Source organism: Dreissena polymorpha, chromosome 5, assembly GCF_020536995.1.
Source record: "Dreissena polymorpha isolate Duluth1 chromosome 5, UMN_Dpol_1.0, whole genome shotgun sequence".
Classification (NCBI taxonomy): domain Eukaryota; kingdom Metazoa; phylum Mollusca; class Bivalvia; order Myida; family Dreissenidae; genus Dreissena; species Dreissena polymorpha.
In genome coordinates, this window is record NC_068359.1 from 108,566,599 (window position 1) to 108,585,844 (window position 19,246).

General features: G+C 33.2%; 1 pseudogene; it reads left to right on the forward strand.

The window, feature by feature from the left end:
* The first annotated feature begins 5,208 nt into the window (after positions 1 to 5,208).
* On the forward strand, positions 5,209 to 18,258 carry LOC127831536 (cytochrome P450 4F5-like; annotated as a pseudogene).
* Positions 18,259 to 19,246: the final 988 nt, after the last annotated feature.

Here is a 19,246-nt window from a genome sequence, read left to right on the forward strand (position 1 = left end):
AAAGAAAAACAAACTTTTTATGGCTTTAAGTATTCAAATATTAGAATGCTGGCAAAGCATAGCGCAAAACAGTAGCATTAGGATAGTGTAGTGAATATATGACTATACACATGTACATTGAATAATAATAATGAAGTCAATGTATGACTGTTAACATGTACAATGTATAATTATCAAAGTTGTCGCTTCAAGAAACAACAGCTCGTATGCTTTAATATAAGATAGAGCCTCAAATGCGTAAATATATAATAACGAAGTAATGGAACGTCAAGGTAAAACTATCTTTTGGGAGTAAATTAAGCGAGCTCGTACATGCATGAAAGTTTACATTCATCTGTGCTAATGTTTGCCTCAATTTCAGTGTATGTGAAAATTAATAAATCTTAATATACTATTAAGTAGTCACTATTAAGTAGTTTTGGTGTTTGAACAAAAAAGGATCAATTTTAGAGAGACTGCGTTTTAGAGTGCCGACCAGGTTGAAAAAACTGTGCTGCAAATATTACGAAAACAATTTAAAAACAGAGATCATGGTCGCATGTACATAAATACAGTTAACGAAAATTTCACCTTTTTACCCAAAGAATAGTCGTTCATACCGAATAATACGATGATTAATGCTCAACAAAGTAAAGATCAATACAAGTATAATCACGTGTTAATAGTGGAAAGCGAGCTATTTATGAAGCTAAATAATGTCTTGAAATGAATGGGCTTTGTCACAGAAAAGCATAGAATAAATAGGGAATATTACTTAAGCGGAAGATACATTTGTAATACCAAAACTAAACGATTTTATGATTTACGTTATATTGTGACTTATTTATTCTTTTTTATTTATTCTTTCTACATGTGTTGAATACTTCTCATTTAAAAGTAATTAAAAAAATTAAGTGAATGCGTTCATTATAAGATTCGGCAATAAATCACAATATTGCGCAAATAAGTCATTCGGTTTTATTATTATGTTATCCGCCCGAGTACGGCTAGTTTTGGAGTTTTGTCAGCCGAAAAACATTTTGTTAATAGCTTTACTGTATTACGGTATCCAATCACTAGGATTACTTATATTTGTTGTTACAACATTATGCACTCTTTTCTTTTATTATTTTCGTACAATCGTTGTCACCCTTTGTTCCAATATTAAAATGACTTAAGTCCCCCCCCCCCCATTTCCCCCCCCCCCAAAAAATAAATGGAATGTGATTGGAGCTTTCCTTTCTGTCCTTACCGGTGATATCGGTAACATCGTATCAGCCATGCACATTCACGACTAGAAAAATGAACATTAACGTCAATAACATAGACATATTTGTCAATCGGAGAACAGCGAAACAGATTGAACCATTGCAGCATAGCTGAATAGACAGTTACTCAGGTGATAATCCTGCGATATTAAATATTAAAGACAAGTAAACATGTGGTTAATGACATTGCGCATCATAAACACTTAACAGGTCTAGTCAGTACTATAAATTCTGTTCGCGGAAGTTCATTTGGCTTAAAAAATATGACAATTTACAGCAAGCAAGGATTCAGTGGATATAAGGTGAATTTGTCTTTGAAATATGTTTTTGTCTTTGAAAAACTATTAATTAAAATGCATGATTCTTTATCTCGGAAAGTGCCTCTGCTTTTCTTCAGTACAACGTGCAACACATTGACACTTAATGAAAGTTTTTACTTGGCATTCAATATGCCAAGGCTTTCCATGCTTTTCATTAGGACGTTGTACAAGTTAGCATTTTTCGTCGCAAGCTTTTCTAGTAGAAAATTGATAACAAGAAATTCACACACATTGCAATAATTTTTATTGATGTTTTCATAATCTCTGCGACTTCTCTACTGTGATCGTTGATGATCGCGTCAAAGCCAGGAATTTCCTCATTTGGTGGTGATCTCCAGACAGAAAAAAGCAGTACACATAAAATAACAAACTCAGCATCCATATGGCGAATGCTATTAACAAGATTGGCGGTTAAAGATCAGACACATTTAGATTGATTATTATTAGATTAATAGATACGGCACACGCGATATTTCTTGGTGTGTCTTCAGTGACAGTTTCAGTTACCGTAAGTTGCATCTGTTTGCTTACAATTAACTCAGTTTCAGTTTTTGTGTCTTATAGTTTACCTAACATAATAAGTACACCAATTAAGCCGCAAATTACCATATTATGAAATCGCATTTCATAACTATTGATAATAGCGTTCGGTCATATTAAGGCCGTTAACGACTGGTCTAAATGATTTTAACCTGTTCGAATAATGTCACTAGCAGTGAATCAATACATATCTACATAATTATTCACCGTTTTAGAATAAGTTGTATAGTAGGGGCCTGTTCACGTTTTGGTAAATTGACAAAATTAAACAAAATGGTTTCGTATTCGTACATTTGTGTTGTAGTTATGATATTTGTGAGGAAACAGTACTACTGACCATTTTCCATGTTCTAAATATTCATTATATGCATGTTATGACGATTTAAAAACCTAAAAATTATAAAGCGTTGTAACGCGAAACGACTGAATAATATGAAAAGTTCTGTTGTTGTCGTTATATTTTGTGATACTACGAGGATTGCTTACACCGGTATACAGTATAAAACATCACTCATTGTGTGAACAAACGAATAAACGAACAGATATACCGGTCAAAATTGAACAAATTGGAAGAGGCGATCCAACGCATTTCGTTAAGACCCTCTCCAAATGTTTGAGATTTCGGTTCAGGCTTGATCCCAACCACGGAGGAAAAGAAGATCCATGCAGTCCTAAATGCCGTGAAAAGTATCCGGATGTAGTGCGAGCGCAGAAATGTATTCAAGTAAATTCATATAGGGGAGGCTACTATTGAAATACTCCAAGAAAGGTAGACAATCGTGTTGACCACTGATTGTCTCTAAGCGCCGCGCGAGATAAACAATTACGATTTATGAGTATTTTGGGTACGACCAAAGGCTCATCAGTTACAGAATATAAAATGTTTGTAAATAGATTCCAAATGTAAATTTATTCACATTAAAATTGTATTAATCGAATATGAGTGTGTAAAACAGTGACACGTTAATTATAGAACAGTTAACATAATAAACAAGAGCTGTGTTTGTGAAACACAATGCCCCCTACAATGCACCGCTTTGAAACCATATATTTGACCTTGGATGACCGTTGAACTTTCTCCACTCAAAAGGTGCAGCTCCATGAGATACACATGCATGCCAAATATCAAGTTGCTATCTTTAATATTGCAAAAGTTATGAGCAAGGTTAAGTTTTTGGACAGACACATACAATGATAGATAGACACATACAATGACAGACAAACAGACTGGCCAAAAAACAATATACCCCCGATCATTCGACCCGGGGGCATAAATTTATTAAAGCAAGTAGGCCATCATGGCCCTTAATAGATCTCCTGAGTTTGAGATAAATACAATAGTCGAAACTTGAACTGGTGACCTAGGTTTGAGACACGTGACTTGCCTTCGGTATTGTAAAAATAACCTTCTAACCAAGTTTATCAATATTGAGTGATAAGTATGGACTCCTTAGTAGTGTTTCTAACATTTTATCAATTGACCTAGCTTGAGGACGCACGGGACTGAGATTCGATCTCGGCCTTAATATATAGCAAAGATTAGCATTAATAAAAATAATAGAAGTAACATAATATGTTTTAACTTCCACATATGTATTAATGTATATCATATATAATATAAGAAGAGAAGAGTAACAATGATATGAGTTATATGTTTCATTTAAAACTTTGTTGAATAAATCCATTTAATTCCGAATACCAAGACTGTGAATGAATATAATTTAGTACTTGCAACCTTAGTATTATATCTTCATTTGGCTAGTTTACGATTAATAACGTATTAAAAAAAGATTCGTTATCTTCGGGTCACTGAGTAAAACTATCGCAGTGAGATATACTGTAGTGTGTACCAAATTGTGACGAAGGACGTCTATGTTGTGGAGAAGCACTCAAGTAGTCGCAAGCCGCACTTTACCGTCTTATTGGGTATGTTCGGCAAAGATACAGGTACCTGGGCCTATGTGTCATACACTCAAGCATTGTATGGCTGGCCCCTATTGTGGACCCTGATGCTGCTCGCAGCCACCTTCATCCTGTACAAGCTCACAAGGCTCGGTCCGACTGATAGGCACTGATTTTATGGACATCTACACTTGGTGAGTTCCAAATAGCTACGGTGTATCGTTTAAATACATGCTTGTAACGTGGTATTTTGAACTTCGTACTATTTTACTTTAAACATTAATTATTTTAACGGGATAAGTATTGCACAACTTGGCCATTTTTTATCGAAAATATTTCAGTGATTTTACTGTAAAATATATTTGTTTACACATATAAAGATACAATTCTTTTTTGAATGCCCGATGTCGATACATTTGCAATTTGTAAATACATCTGTTTACGGTTTGTGACATTTAAAAACTGTTACTGTTTATATGCACCATTTATGTATACTCTGTGTAGTGTGAAAGTATGCATCTTCGTATTTTCTATGCCTCATAATCTCTTTCAACAAGTACATATTTGCATTATTCAGAGCATAGGGATCCGGCACACACAAATTCGTATATGATATATAATAAATAGACAAGGGGTTGAACATGCCAAATAGGCAGAATGTCACACATTCAACAAAAGTTCAAATTACAAAGTCATTATCGTTTAAAATTTACAAACCTTTATATAAAGTTTAAGAATAACAAAGTCAAAAATCGGACGAAATCGACAGTTTTCGCTAGGTAAGACAAAAACCCGCACTCCGATCTAACCATAACCCTACGTGTAAATGCATGCTTACAAACAATACTATCTTAATTTATCGGTTTACATTGATGAAAAAGAGTTAAATAAACAACTTACCCCTAAAAACTAATTCCAATACAATCAGAATGAGTAAGTATTTTTCATTTAGTTACATCCATTCCGTGAAAGTAATCAGCGGTCGTCATTTGTCAAAGCGTCGTTGTTGTTGTTGATTAGTGCCTGGATCTGTCAGTGTAATTCACTGCTAAGCCGGGTTCAAGTAAAAAAAATAGGGTTAAAACAGTTGTTGCCAAGAAAATATAAACTTTTGGAATTAGTTTATAGGGGGTAAGTTGTTTATTTAACTCTTTTTCATCAATGTTAAGCGATAAATTGTGATAGTATTGTTTGTAAGCATGCATTTACACGGATGGTTATGGTCAAATTGGAGTGCGGGTTTTTGTTGGTCAAGGCCACGGCGTCTTCTCATGCCGGCGTTCCACTTCGACATACTAAAGCCATACGTGCAAGTATACAACGAGGCAGTGCAAAAACTCATGGTAAGGTAAATGCAATCTTCTCAGTGAATTTCGAAATTAATTAAAAGTGTCCGTTGAATGTATAAACATTGGTAAAAATATATAATTCCAGTGGACACTGTATCTAGTTTATGCACCTCTGATATTCATATACAAGAGCTTTTTCAAGCGATAATTACACTATTAGAATAAAGTTACAAAGGTATTTCTCTTAAATAAATTTCATGACACAAACATACAGTGACCTAATCACCAGGGACATTGATAATCATTATGATCATAATATTCGCAATTAACATTATTATTATCAGTAGAATTAAAAGAAACATTGCCATCAGCATGACAAGTATGTATTACTGTATTTGGTTGTGGTTTTATTGTTGTTGCTGGTAGTGGTGGTGGTCGTTGTGGTGGTCGTTGTGGTGGTGGTATTGGTGATGAAAGTGGTCGTGGTGGTCGTGAAGATGCTCATGTAGTTTAAATTGCCGTTGTTGTTGTTATTGCCTTAATTCCTTATTTGGAGGTAAACCTGGATAGTGTGACGGACAAGAATGAGTGTTTCGAGTTGTTCTCAAACGTATCCCGCCTCACCCTGGACATCATTCTGCGCTGCGCCTTTTCCTACGAGACCGACTGCCAGGCGCCGGAGTTTGTAACACACAACTTTAATAAGTGATCCCCATTCGTCGATGCGATAAAACTAATAGAAGATTATTGGTCTGTTTTATTTTTTATTTGATTTAAATATGTGCACTTTTCAACCATAATTTTCTTTAAAAAATGATCAAAGAAATGATTATCAATCAATAAAAACATAAACAATAATGAACACTATTTATATCGATCATCATGACTCAAGAGCGGCAAGAGTTAATGAGCTTTGCAAAAGGAAAACGTCTTATTTCTGCGCGGAGATTTGCACTGCAGTATTTTTTTGTATTAACTCAGAATGTAACTGAAAAGAGAAACTGCAGAAACATTATCAGAACAAATATTCTTGTTAACACCCGATTGGCTTTTATTTTAAGACAAATTACCTTTGCAATACAGAATAATACATTTTAATCTATGTTAATCATTAAACAAATGATTTAAGCTATGTGATTCGCATTAAACTTTACAAATCAATTAAATTCAATTTTATTCAAAGCATGGCGGTTTTAAACCGTTTGCAAGGCATGACAAACCTTAAGTTTATCCCATAAATAATCAACCAACAAATCACAAAAAAAAAATCCCTGTGAAAATAATATTTAATTTGATAGCTTTGCAATTTAAAGCAATAAAAAAATAAAGAATCAATTTATTTTAAATTTCATGACTCCATGGTGTAACATTCGTCGCTATAACCGAATTACAAGTTACTTTCAAAAGAACATGGTAATGAATTAAGTACCATTATCGACTGATTCCAAGCTTGCTGACATGAGTTTTGTTACTCGTCTCGCTGACAATGTTTAATAACCATTGTATAGAAGGTCATCAAAATGCATGTGGATTTTTTACTTAACTATGAGACGCCTTTAATCAAGGTATTAGCTGTTCTGAGTACTTAGCTTGAAAGTATACTCCGAATACGCTTAAGTAACATTATATGCAAGATATATCTACTTTTAAGATATACGGTTTTAAAATACAAGTGAAAATGTTAATAAAAACACATTTTAAACAGTAAAGATTTATATCAGGCATTATTCACCAATGGTATTGTTTATATAATGGGATGGTAAGGCTATGACTCCATGAGGTCTTCAATTCAATGGTATCCGATTTATTGACCGATGTTAATACTTGGTGTATTTTATTCAACTTCACTAAAATGACGAAAGACATTAAGACACAAAACAAAGAAATATAAGACACATGTTATGGTTTATGCTATATTATATGTGAAAAATTTGGGTTAACAATATTGATTTTCAATGAAATCTTAGTTCATATATGTCTCAATCCATGTACAAGCGTAATGTCTATTTGTACATTTATTACATTAAAATGTAAACAAAATATAACAGGAATTTTTAAAGGTCGCGGTTGCAAATTTTTACTTTCGTTTTTAGTTGTAATTATGTGGTTTTTAAAAATTATATTGGACATTCAACCATTAAGAATAAAATTGATTAAAAGAAAAATACTTACCTTGTTCGCAGACGAGTTAAATCCAAACAATATAAGAATCATCAAGCTAAAATCGGTATCAACATGTGTTGAAGTATTGTGTGTTGCTATAAATCAACCATGACTTACTTTCGTAAAAGGGGAGTAATAAGTCAGCTCATTGAAATTTAAAGGTGTAATGTGTGCAACAAATAATATGTTGATGAGACAAAAAGGACTTTCAGCAAACGCTAAGACTTGTATGGTCTGATTGGAAAACATGTAACTTTAACAGATCCCCCATTGCAGCACATTGTAGCGAACTGGATCACCCGTTTGATAATATCGACCTCTGCTGTATTGAAGCTAATGAAAAAATTGTCAGACAAAAACCGAAAACTTCGAGCAACATAATAGATACGGCGACTCAACACTTTTCCATTAAATAAATAAAAACGACACATAAACATGAAACAAGACTAATTGCATCAAACTAAATTCCATTTTAATCATCGTAGATTAGTATAATAAACTATTTAGGCGCCATTTTATAACACACAATTATAATCAATCACAAAACGAAACGTGAATATGAAACAATACTGAAAGCAAAACGTCCACTGAAAATTTTAATATTTTATCATTACATTGATATAATGAACATCAAGGGCGCCAGTTTATAACACAATTTTAATATGCGTAAATTAATAAAAACAAAGAAATAAACGACACGTACTTATAAAAACAAAACTAAATGACTTAAACGTTAACTTCAATTTTCACAATCTTATCGAAATCATTAATATCCCTGGCGCCAGTGTATAGCACATGGTTAAAATCAGCAGAACGTTGTGGTTCTAGTGTGCATTCGCACTGAGGAATCTAGGTATATATAATATATATCGTTCACAACTCGTTTAGCCATGAACAATTCTGCTTATTTGCGTTTTAAAAAAAAGCGTACATCACTTCATTTACATTGATTTAGCAGAGACATTACAATTACTATAACTTGCCTGTCGAATACGAAAAGAACAGTCTTCAAAACACTGGCTTCGCCTTAATGAATATGTAATTTGAAAATAAATAGCTCCATTTAAGGACACGTTACTTCCATGTATGACACTAGAGTCATTTAATGTCAAGACTGAAACGTAAACAAATCAATAAGGTAATCAAGTTAAAGAGATACGCCTGATTGACAACTGAATTTCCATTGATCTAGAATAGAAAATATACGAAACATATTTTTTTACGGAATTCTAGTAAGCCTATGTACATTTCTCGAACAACTCATTCCAATCAAGTTTCTCCAGCAGTTTATGTGCTGTTAATAAGTTAATAAAGGTTGACAACCTGGTATAGACAGCTACGCCGAATAATCAATCAAAACGCTGAAGGCACTACAGTTGTTCACTGTTGTGGAAGCAAAGGGTGTTGTTATACCGCAATCTGGTGTACACAATTGTTTTTAACTACCCATGAGATTTTGTAAGTAAGCTTAAACATAAATCTAGTGCTGCATACACACGTTTAGTGTTTGGTTTGTGTTTCGCATTAGTACTCGAATTACAATTAATTTAAATAAATGTACTGAATTTTAAAATGTTTTTAAAGTTATATAGAATATATAATACAACATAAATATTAAAATTAATTGTTACCTTACATAAAGTATTGAATGATAAAAAAATACAAATTTGATAAACAAGTTACGTCAAATATGACTAAATACTTTCATGAACACTTGTATAACTAACAAATATATGTTTTGAGCTTAGCAGGTATATTTCTTGGTACGGTTTGGTTACAATCGTATTAAGACAGAACAACACAAAGTTTTTAACTTACGCCTTGAAACATTAAGTGGATTAATTGTTAAATAAAAATAAATATAGTTCACACGTTATGAATTTATGTATTTAATACAAACTTAAGCATATGGAACACACTAGCAAATCCCTCTTGTGTTAAGTGGTACATATACACATGTATGAAAATCCGACTTATCATTGAGATTGAATTAATCGTCACTGGGACCACAGAGTTTAACACAACACCTATTAATGGGTCACTTAAATCAATAACAAACGATTTGAATTACGCTAAAATGTCTTTTCTTTTATAAATTCAAGTCAAGTAGGGAAATAGTATGCTAAAATAGAAGAATAATATTCTTATATAAATGTAAACGGTTTGACCCTCGAAGAAGACGTTGTCATCCAGAGTGCTCGGAACAAGTAATAAGCATGACGCATGCTACATTTAAATGTTAAGCAAAATGTTGGTCGTAAGGTAAGTTAAATTTACAATATTTTTCGCTAGGAAGACGTATACTATTATTAGGTCGTGGTTTTGTTAACTGTTGTTATTTCATGCTAAATGTAGACTATATGAAGAGTTCATATTATACAATGTAACAAATACGGAATATCATTAACATTGGCTGTTGTCTTTAAATGATTTTATTCAGCGTCTTTTAACAGCCCGTATACATATTTGAGTAATTGTATAAATGTCAGTAGATTCATTTTAGCATTTTCGCAATTATGCAATCCAACACTTTTGTTAAACATTAAGCTTTGTTCGGTAATAAAGTTTTGTATAATAAGTACTAACGGAGGAATAACAACATATTTGACCAAAACTGTACACACTTGTATTATGCAACTGTCATGGCAACGACCCAATACCACCTGTCTGATATTTTAAGATAAGATACAGTGATATTAGGACACTGACTTATAACACAAATTAACTCCGCCCACTTTCTGAAATATCAGGTCACTCGTTAAAGGGGCCTTTTCACAGATTTTGGCATTTTTTAGCTTAATCATTAAATGCTTTATATCGATAAATGTAAACATTGGATCGTAAAAGCTCCAGTAAAAAATCAAGAATAAAATTAAAAAAAGGTAAAGAACATTGCCCGGACCAGGTTTCGAACCAGTGACCCCTGGAGTCCTGCCAGAGTTCTGAAGTAAAAACGCTTTAGCCTACTGAGCTATTCCGCCGAGTACATATTCTTGAAGTATTTTTATACCTTATATAAGCAATCTTCGTAGTTTCATAAAATTTAACGACAAAAACAGAACTCTCCAAATTATTCAATCGTTTCGCGTTGCAACGCTTTATAATTTTTAGGTTTTAAAATCGTCAAAAGATGCATATAATGGCTATATTAGACCATGGTAAATGTTCAGTATTACTGTTTCCTTACAAATATCATAACTAAAACGGAAATTTGCGAATCTGAAACAACTTTTTTCAATTTTGTCAATTTACCAAAGCGTGAAAAGATCCCTTTAACACAATTTTATCTCCGCCGACATCTGAGCTTATCGTGCTACTCTGCAATTTTTACTGATTCGTAAGTCACGCTTACCTGGGATTAAGATTTAGGAATTTCTTTAAACATTTAAACAAAAACTTGACCTGGGCCAGACACAAGTTTTAGAAGCGTTTATGAATGGGACCTTTTAAAGCTTCTAATATTAATATTTAAACAAACAGAAACAATAAACAAACTCGAAATAGTATCTAAAGAATAAGAAAGCGTCCTTGTCAAAAACTCACGTAAATACAATGGCAAGTTCAACAATCGCCATCTTGACAGTTTACTAAATTAATTGTTAACAATTTATACAGTACATTTTAACTGCTTAACTGAAAAAACTTACGACTTAATCTACAATCAAAGGCAATCCACTGTGATCATTAAAGTTTTAAGCTTTTCTTTTATTATTTGTATGTCTTGTAAAATACATCTATTTTAACCTACTGCACACTTCTGTTTACGATATCGCTTGCAACCATTAGTTTACCACAATTTTCGCTATAGATAAATATATAAATAAGCTTGTAATTACGTCGTGCAACTGTTAGATTACGCCAAAGCAACCATTCTTTTCTTGCATGATCTATTTTATACCAATTCTGATTATATGATTGGATTTACCTTATACCTCATTTAGATATTCTAAACTTATTTTTGAATCAATTGATGAAATTGATATAGACCTTGAAATACAAAGTTGTTTCTGTTTTTGTCGCTTTGTACAGTAAAATTATATCATTTGAAATATACTTTGAATTGTGTTAAACATGTTGTACTAATTGTGAATATGCAAACACCTTTTCTGTCAGTTAATAATAAGACATTATCAGTCGCATATGGGCTGAAGATATAATGAACGATGCAAGTTTATTTATTATGCATCATAGGGCTAAAAATAAGTGTACGGTAAACGACGCATTAATACAAAATAATACTAAAGTTTGTTTATGTATTTGTGCATGCTAAAACTATGTGAATTCCTGTAAGTAATAATTCAATTTTTTTTTTTTAAATGTTAAGTCTTTAAAACCCGATTACCTTAGAATACTGTTTTATTGAATATCAAACACGTACAAGAAGTATTATAACAATGTAATTCAACTACAAATGAATGAAGTGTTTTAAATCGAAAACGCATTATTATATCATTGGTTTATGTTTTAAAAATATAAAAAAGAACATATTAAGGTCGTTTGACATTCAATATTGGGACTATTCTACAATATGATATCTGTATTAACAAACGAAATAAAATGCATCTGTTTTAGACAAGCTTGCGGTTTTAATTCGATTTGGTTGATATTTATTTTATTTCCAGACATAGCTGACATTATTGCCATTTAAGACCCCGTTGTTGAATAAAAGCGATTCGCAATAGATTACATTGCCATGTTGTACCTAATATAACAGCGATATCTACACACATGCTAAACGTAATGCCAGTAATCGCTGGATGTTCTATATAATGACATATAATGACGATGGCGACGAACAGATCGTAACATGTCTACACCAAGTCCTCTGTTATAATCGAAATTTAGTACCGCTATACAATGTCGATCAGTTATTTTTTGTCGTTCCGAGATCGAGCAATGACAACACTCGGGATCACGCCATCCTGTTTTGCATTCACTCGCGTCAAAACTACATATAGTGAATTATTGCCGGTATTAAACGTTAAACCGTACATATCTTCTTTAACGACGTTTACGAACTATGTGTTCTTTCAGAGAGCCACATCCCTATCTGACAGCAGTCAGTGAACTGTCCGATGTTTGGTGGGCGAGAGAAAAGTAAGGGTTCATCACTTGATATTCCCGTCCTCCCTAAAATGTCCAGCCTCGAATCTGTATCATGGTATAAAAAGGTAAATAATTAAAATAGACGCCAAAACAAGTGCAGATGCATTTTATTTGGCAGACATAGTTGACATGTTTAACGACGTTTCAACATTCCGTCAATATGTTTGACACCCATATTATTTATTTCATTTGATAGACTATTTCTTCTATTGCTTTTTTAAAGCGCCCGCTGCTGTATTATGACTGGATTTTCATAATATGGCTGCGATTATGTACACAAGATAGCAGAGTACGTCATACACAAGCGGAAAGCAGCATTGGTAACTGTATTAATATAGTTATAGTGATAACACAGATTGATACGCTATTGTATGTAATCGTACACATTTAATATTGATTCTAACAACATAACTGAGGCAATCTAGGTGGACATGTTCATAAAAAATAATTAAAAGGGGAAAGTATAACACAAATGAAACAGCACATGCAGACTTGGAAACGCTATACTCAATTATCAATAACCATTGTACAAAGACAAACAAATAATAATCAAATCATTTCATTACATAGACTTTTTGATGAAGCTGTATATTTCGAACGTACTTGGACATCCTACTGACCGCTAGAGACGAGCATGGATGCGGCATGTCCCTGTTGGACATCCGTAACGAAGTGGACACCTTCATGCTTGAAGGTATGGAGGCTCGTTGTGGTTGAACGGGTAGTAATTTATGCATAATAATGAAACTGAATAACCAATGTGAACACCGATTACTGTTATCGACATTTTTTTGTTAAAAAACTGTATTATTTTTAAATAATTGAAACCAACTTCGAGAAAGTTCAGGTCAGGTCAGGTCAACATGCAGGTCAATACACAGTGCAGTTTTTTTTGCTTGTATTTAGATCCTTACCAAAAACATGCATACCATGTACATGCAGTATTGTCAAGATATGCACACAAAACATAAGGTCACATTTTTGCGCGGTTATGAGCTGCTACTTGTGTAAGGTTATATTGCGATATGAAAACACGTTTCCGAATTACACTATATAAATTAATTTAATAATTTAATGCATACATTAATTAAATCTACCGCAATGCTGTTTGAAAAGCTGCCCACGTATGTGGCGGAATCAAGTCCGTAATAAGACACAAGATATAATTTCAGCATACATACGTCGCCAGCAACTGTTTTGGAAACAATGCCAAATTTAATCATATATGATGTAAATCTATATATTAAAACAATCGCTGATTACATTTTTGTTAATATAATTGAGATGAAATACAAGTCATGCTCCTGATTATCAATATCATAATTATGTGGGCGGGCAGGGACGGTCGCGGTTCTTGAAGGCACCCTCTAATTGAATGAACCAGCCGTACAGTCCCCGTTAATGCTTCGACGCATGATTACTGCCGAGATCCGTGGACGGCATAATTATTCAAAAACAAATTTTAGACAACGGCTTAGCGATAATCTCATTTTCGTAATTTGAATAGTTTTCTATCACAATTGTTTAGGAGCTTTGTCGGAAAACCTGACGCATGTACCTTCCGCGTACCAAATTTTTGTTTCGGCGCAAACAGGTCGATTGAAATGCAAACGGCTTAATGGAAGTCAGAAACACGAGTTTCTTTTGCAGTAATAAATTTGTATTATCATTTATAAAAATCGCGGAAACAAGTATTTAACAAATAAAGAAATACAAAATACATGTATATGATTTTTTTTAAACACTTTACTTGTGTCGCGAATTCGTTAAATCACTGATAAAGAGAGCGGAAGAAGTTGAAGAATGTATAATACATTCAGTTTCCTGACTTTATATTTCCGGCGTTAAAAAAATACCATGACCCAATTTTACATAAATCTTAAACATGTGCAATTATTCAATTCGTTCTACGTCACATATTCACGTGAAATAAGTACGTAAATTTATAAATTAAGGCATATATTCACAATACATAAGCGATTTTTTATTAACCAAGAAGCTACCTTCTGTGCGAAACAAAAATTTATTAACATATACATTATAGAAAATATATTGTTTTAGTATAAAACAAAAAACAATCGAAAAAACATATATTGAAGCTTCAAAATACATCAGTTTTCAGTACCTCTTTCCTATATCATATGAAGATAGCTTTCGTCATTTCACAGGTCACGATATCACTGCAAGTTCCATTTCATGGACATTGTACGCGCTCGCTTAACATCCAGAATACCAGCTGCGCGCGCAACAGGTTATAGACGACATTTTGCAAGACCGCGACAATGACGACATAACCTGGTGAGGTGTATAGCCCGCGTTACTTCGCACATTAATGTACGTTTCTAATAGTATTCCCAAATGAAATTTGCATGTATATATTAAACCATTCTGCTTGCAAATTAAGGGCGGATCTCACCCGTCTGGAGTACCTCACCAGGTGCATAAAGGAGAGTATCGGAAACTACAGTCCGGTGCCTTTCATTCAGCACGAGTTCACACATGACTTCGAGATCGAGGGACGGAAGTTCCGAGCAGGCACTCCGGTGTCAGTCCACATTTACGGCGTTCACCATAACAGCGACGTATAGGAAAATCATATGGAGTATTCACCGGAAAGGTTCTGCCGTTTTCCTCCGGGGCCAGGTAACAAAATATTGCACATATGCAATTTTCCATATTTGATACTTGATAAGTTATTTAGCTGAGTTGTGTTCAATATCTTTTCATTGATTCCATAGTAACAATTTTTTTAGTCATTTTTCTTCCTTTTTTGAATTGGGGAAGAGTGATTATTACAATAGCATATATTATAAAATCACTGATAGGCGGAGTACAAATATTGTGTGCACAGACATTCAAACGGAATTGCTCATTAAGGTAAATATGGGTGTTGTTTTTATCAATGTTTATTGTTTCAACAGTTAGTTGGAACATACATATTGACTAGGTGAGAATAAATATAAGTTTCAGAAGTGTTACATGTATTGTTATAATACTCAACACATGTAATGTAAATAGTTAATGTCATGTTTAAAAAATAACTCTCCTGAGTTCCGTATTTTTTTTATAATGCTTATTATGTATGCATCATGAGGCCATTGGCCGCCCCAGTGTGCCGAACATTTTATAAATGTTATCTGCTCGCTTTTATGGCGTACATAAAATTCACTTAATGCCTGTAGTGTGAATTATAGGTCCGACTGATTGATGTATATTAGTGAGACACTAATGGCCTTTCTTGCGTTTAAAGTCGATTTAAAAACGAAAACAAAGACATTTACTTCTTTAATCTTACTGCAATATTGCGGGTTAGAACCGCAAGTACCAAGAAGTCATTATTTCTTTAAAATAATTGCTTTAAGTACTGACAGTGGTTCTGTTTGGTTTAAAAGCCAACTATATTGACTCTCTAAAATGACTTTAGTTATTAAAGAGGGACGATAGATGATGGTGTTTCGTAATTTATAATTTGAGAGATCAGAAATGAACGGCAGGAAGTAAAATAATGTCTTGACATGAATGCAGTTGTCACATAACAGCTTAGTGCTAATAGATAATGGTGTGGAAATTAGGTGGGAACTACACGGCTTAATAATTTAAGTATAAATTATTAATAAAGAATTATATATGTTTATAATTTCTTAGATATCTACCAATATATCAGGGTAATCGACTTTAAAATTGTTGATTATTTCACAAATCAGTGTGCAGGTCTTTTTCTGTCGCAATAAAGCCCATTCTTCGCAATTAGTCATTTCGGATTTATTATTTTGCTAACGACCCGAGTACGGCTAGGTTGTTGAGCTCTTTTAGCGGAAAAATATTTTCATAACAGAATATAATGTAAGGTTGACGTATTACTTGCATTATTGACATTTATTTGTATGACATTATATGTGTAATGATAAGTTTTAATACTGAGTAATTAAATTAAAATTAAAGACGAAATATACAAGCTATTCGTATCTTAGTTATAAAGCCTATTTTATTTATACACAAGCAAGAGTGTGTAAAACAATTCTTTTCTTTAACAATTCTTGATATTGTTCGTAATAAAATATAAAAACGTTAACAATTAAATTAAAATATGAATAATATCATAATTTTGATATATAATTTTACTGTATAATTAGTTATAGTAGGTTAGATTGCCGTATTGTTGCATGGTGGCTTCTGAATTATTGTCCTTTTCCCCCAAACAATTTAAACGGTCATACCAATCAAATTTTTGACATTTTTAATTGGCATGGTTTCTTATAAGTATGTTTTGTTTTTAATGACGACTCTTCACATAGCATCCAATTGCCTGTTAACGTCGCAGGAACTGTATTGGTCAGCACTTCGCCTTGAACGAGGAAAAGGTCGTTCTTGCTAGGCTCCTGAGGAGGTATCCGGTTACATCTGATTTCAATAATTAAGCTGCATCGGTCGGAAATGTTTCTTAGAACATGCATGAAGATTTGAGCATAACGCGACTCAATAAGTATTGTTTCCCATGTGTTTTCCCGACCTCTACGACTTTATTTATTTGACCGATATATCGCCAATGAAAGAGTCATTGCCTGGCAGTTCCGTAGATGTTGATTATCTCCAGACAGAATTAAAAAGAAACAGTATGTAAAATAACAGATCCTGCGTCTATATGACGAATGTAATTAAAAAGATTGGCGTTATAAGATCAAAGGCTCACAAAATTGATTTAAAATACGCCAGAGACTGTGTGTGCTGGAGTGATTGCAATGACAGTCCCAATGATGGTAAGCTGCATAAGTTGGCTTGCAAGCAATTCTAAGTACTTTGTGTCCTTTTTTAAAATCTGATTTCAAACATCTTAACTTTAAATTCACAATTTATCGTAGTATAAAATCGCTTTCTATCCATATTAATAAAATATCATGGTCTTAAACGACTGCTCTAAATGACTTCAATCTGATCGAATAATGTCACTTTTTCTATCTAAATGAAAATAAACATGATTTTTTACAGTTGTAAAAAAGTGGTATGGTTAGAGATAATACAAGACAATTTTTTTATTCAGGCTTGCACAGTGTACACCATCTTAACTCTTGATATTTTTTATACAATTATGTCACAGAGATCAACATAGAAATACAATAAACATAAGAAGAATAGTAAACGGTTACGAAAAGGCTCGGTAAAATATATATGGATGATTACTATTTGAAGTTATGTTAAACAATTAGAAATACTGTTTCTTAAAATCAGAGCTTCTTTTGCAAATTTTGCTTATTGAATAAGTTCAGCGTTATTCGTTGTATTCAGCAATTGGTGGTATTTATAAACAGAGGGCCTTATGTTATAACATTTATTTAGGTAGTTCCTTCTACTATCAGCGTATAAAGCACAATTATAGACAAAATTAAACCCATTTTCAACATCTAGGGGTAAAAGAGGCGAGTTGTTTCATACAATATGTGATATGACAAAAATACCTTATATTTTTTATGTCACTGTCCCACGCACACAAAGCAAACCAACTATACCGGTATAGATTATATTAAACACATTCGAGGATGCGATCACTTGATATTCATAAAGACCTTCTCCAAATGTTTTAGATTCCGGTTTAGACTGGATACCAACCACAAGGTGGAGAAGAAGATTGCTGCAGTCCTGAAAGCAGAGAACGGTATCCGGATGTACTGTGAGCGCCGGGACTTATCCAAATGAGGGATATAGGGGTGGCTACTTTTGAAATGCTCCAAGAAAGGCAGACAATCGTGACCCAAAATTTGGACACATCCGACTTTGCTTACGAATTGTCAAAAAGACAACTTCTGACCAAGTTTTATCAAGAATCACAATAAGGCCTCTTTAGTAGTAACTAGGTGTTTTTAAAATTTGATAATGTGATCTAGGTTAAGGATTCAGCTGACAAATATTAAAACTACACATATAGATATTAAGAATAACATTCTGATTAAGTTTCGTCAAGATTTGATGGTTAATGATGGTTTCTGGTGTGGTAACAAGATATAGCTGAGATTGTACCAAGTAACCCAGTCCAAGGATGTTTTCACCTTGATTCAAACCGGGCCAAAGAATCGACAAAATTTAAAGTGTGACAAAGTTACAACAAGACGGAGTCATACGCGTTGCCTATAAAGTGATAACAAAGTTTTATAAGACCTTGTGAACAAGTTTTTAGACGAACGAGGCCAGAATTGGTACTTGGATATCATCGAAATCAACATTCCGAGCAAGTTTCATTAAAATTGGAATGTACCTATAGTGTCATAAAGAGCTTAACATTGACGCTACGCGATGCTCTACTGTCATGCGACGGACTCTGGGCATATGACAATCACAATAACTCACCATACGCACTTCTTGGTCAGGTAAGCTAGAAATCAAAAATACATTGTATCCAAAATATAACTGCTCACTGTCAACGGATTAATTGTGTTTATTGCAATCAACAGTTGTTCACACCTTCTACATCCTGCATTGAGGATACACTAATAACAAATATCACGAGTAACGCATGTTTTGTATAACTTCCGCAAAAGTTTTAATTAATGCCATACATATATTAAAAGAAAATTATGCAAACAATAAGTCTACATATTTAGTTCAAAACTATGTTGAATGAATTTATTTCATTCCCAATGCAAATTCTGTGAAATGCTGATGCAAGAAATTTCAAACCCATATTAAA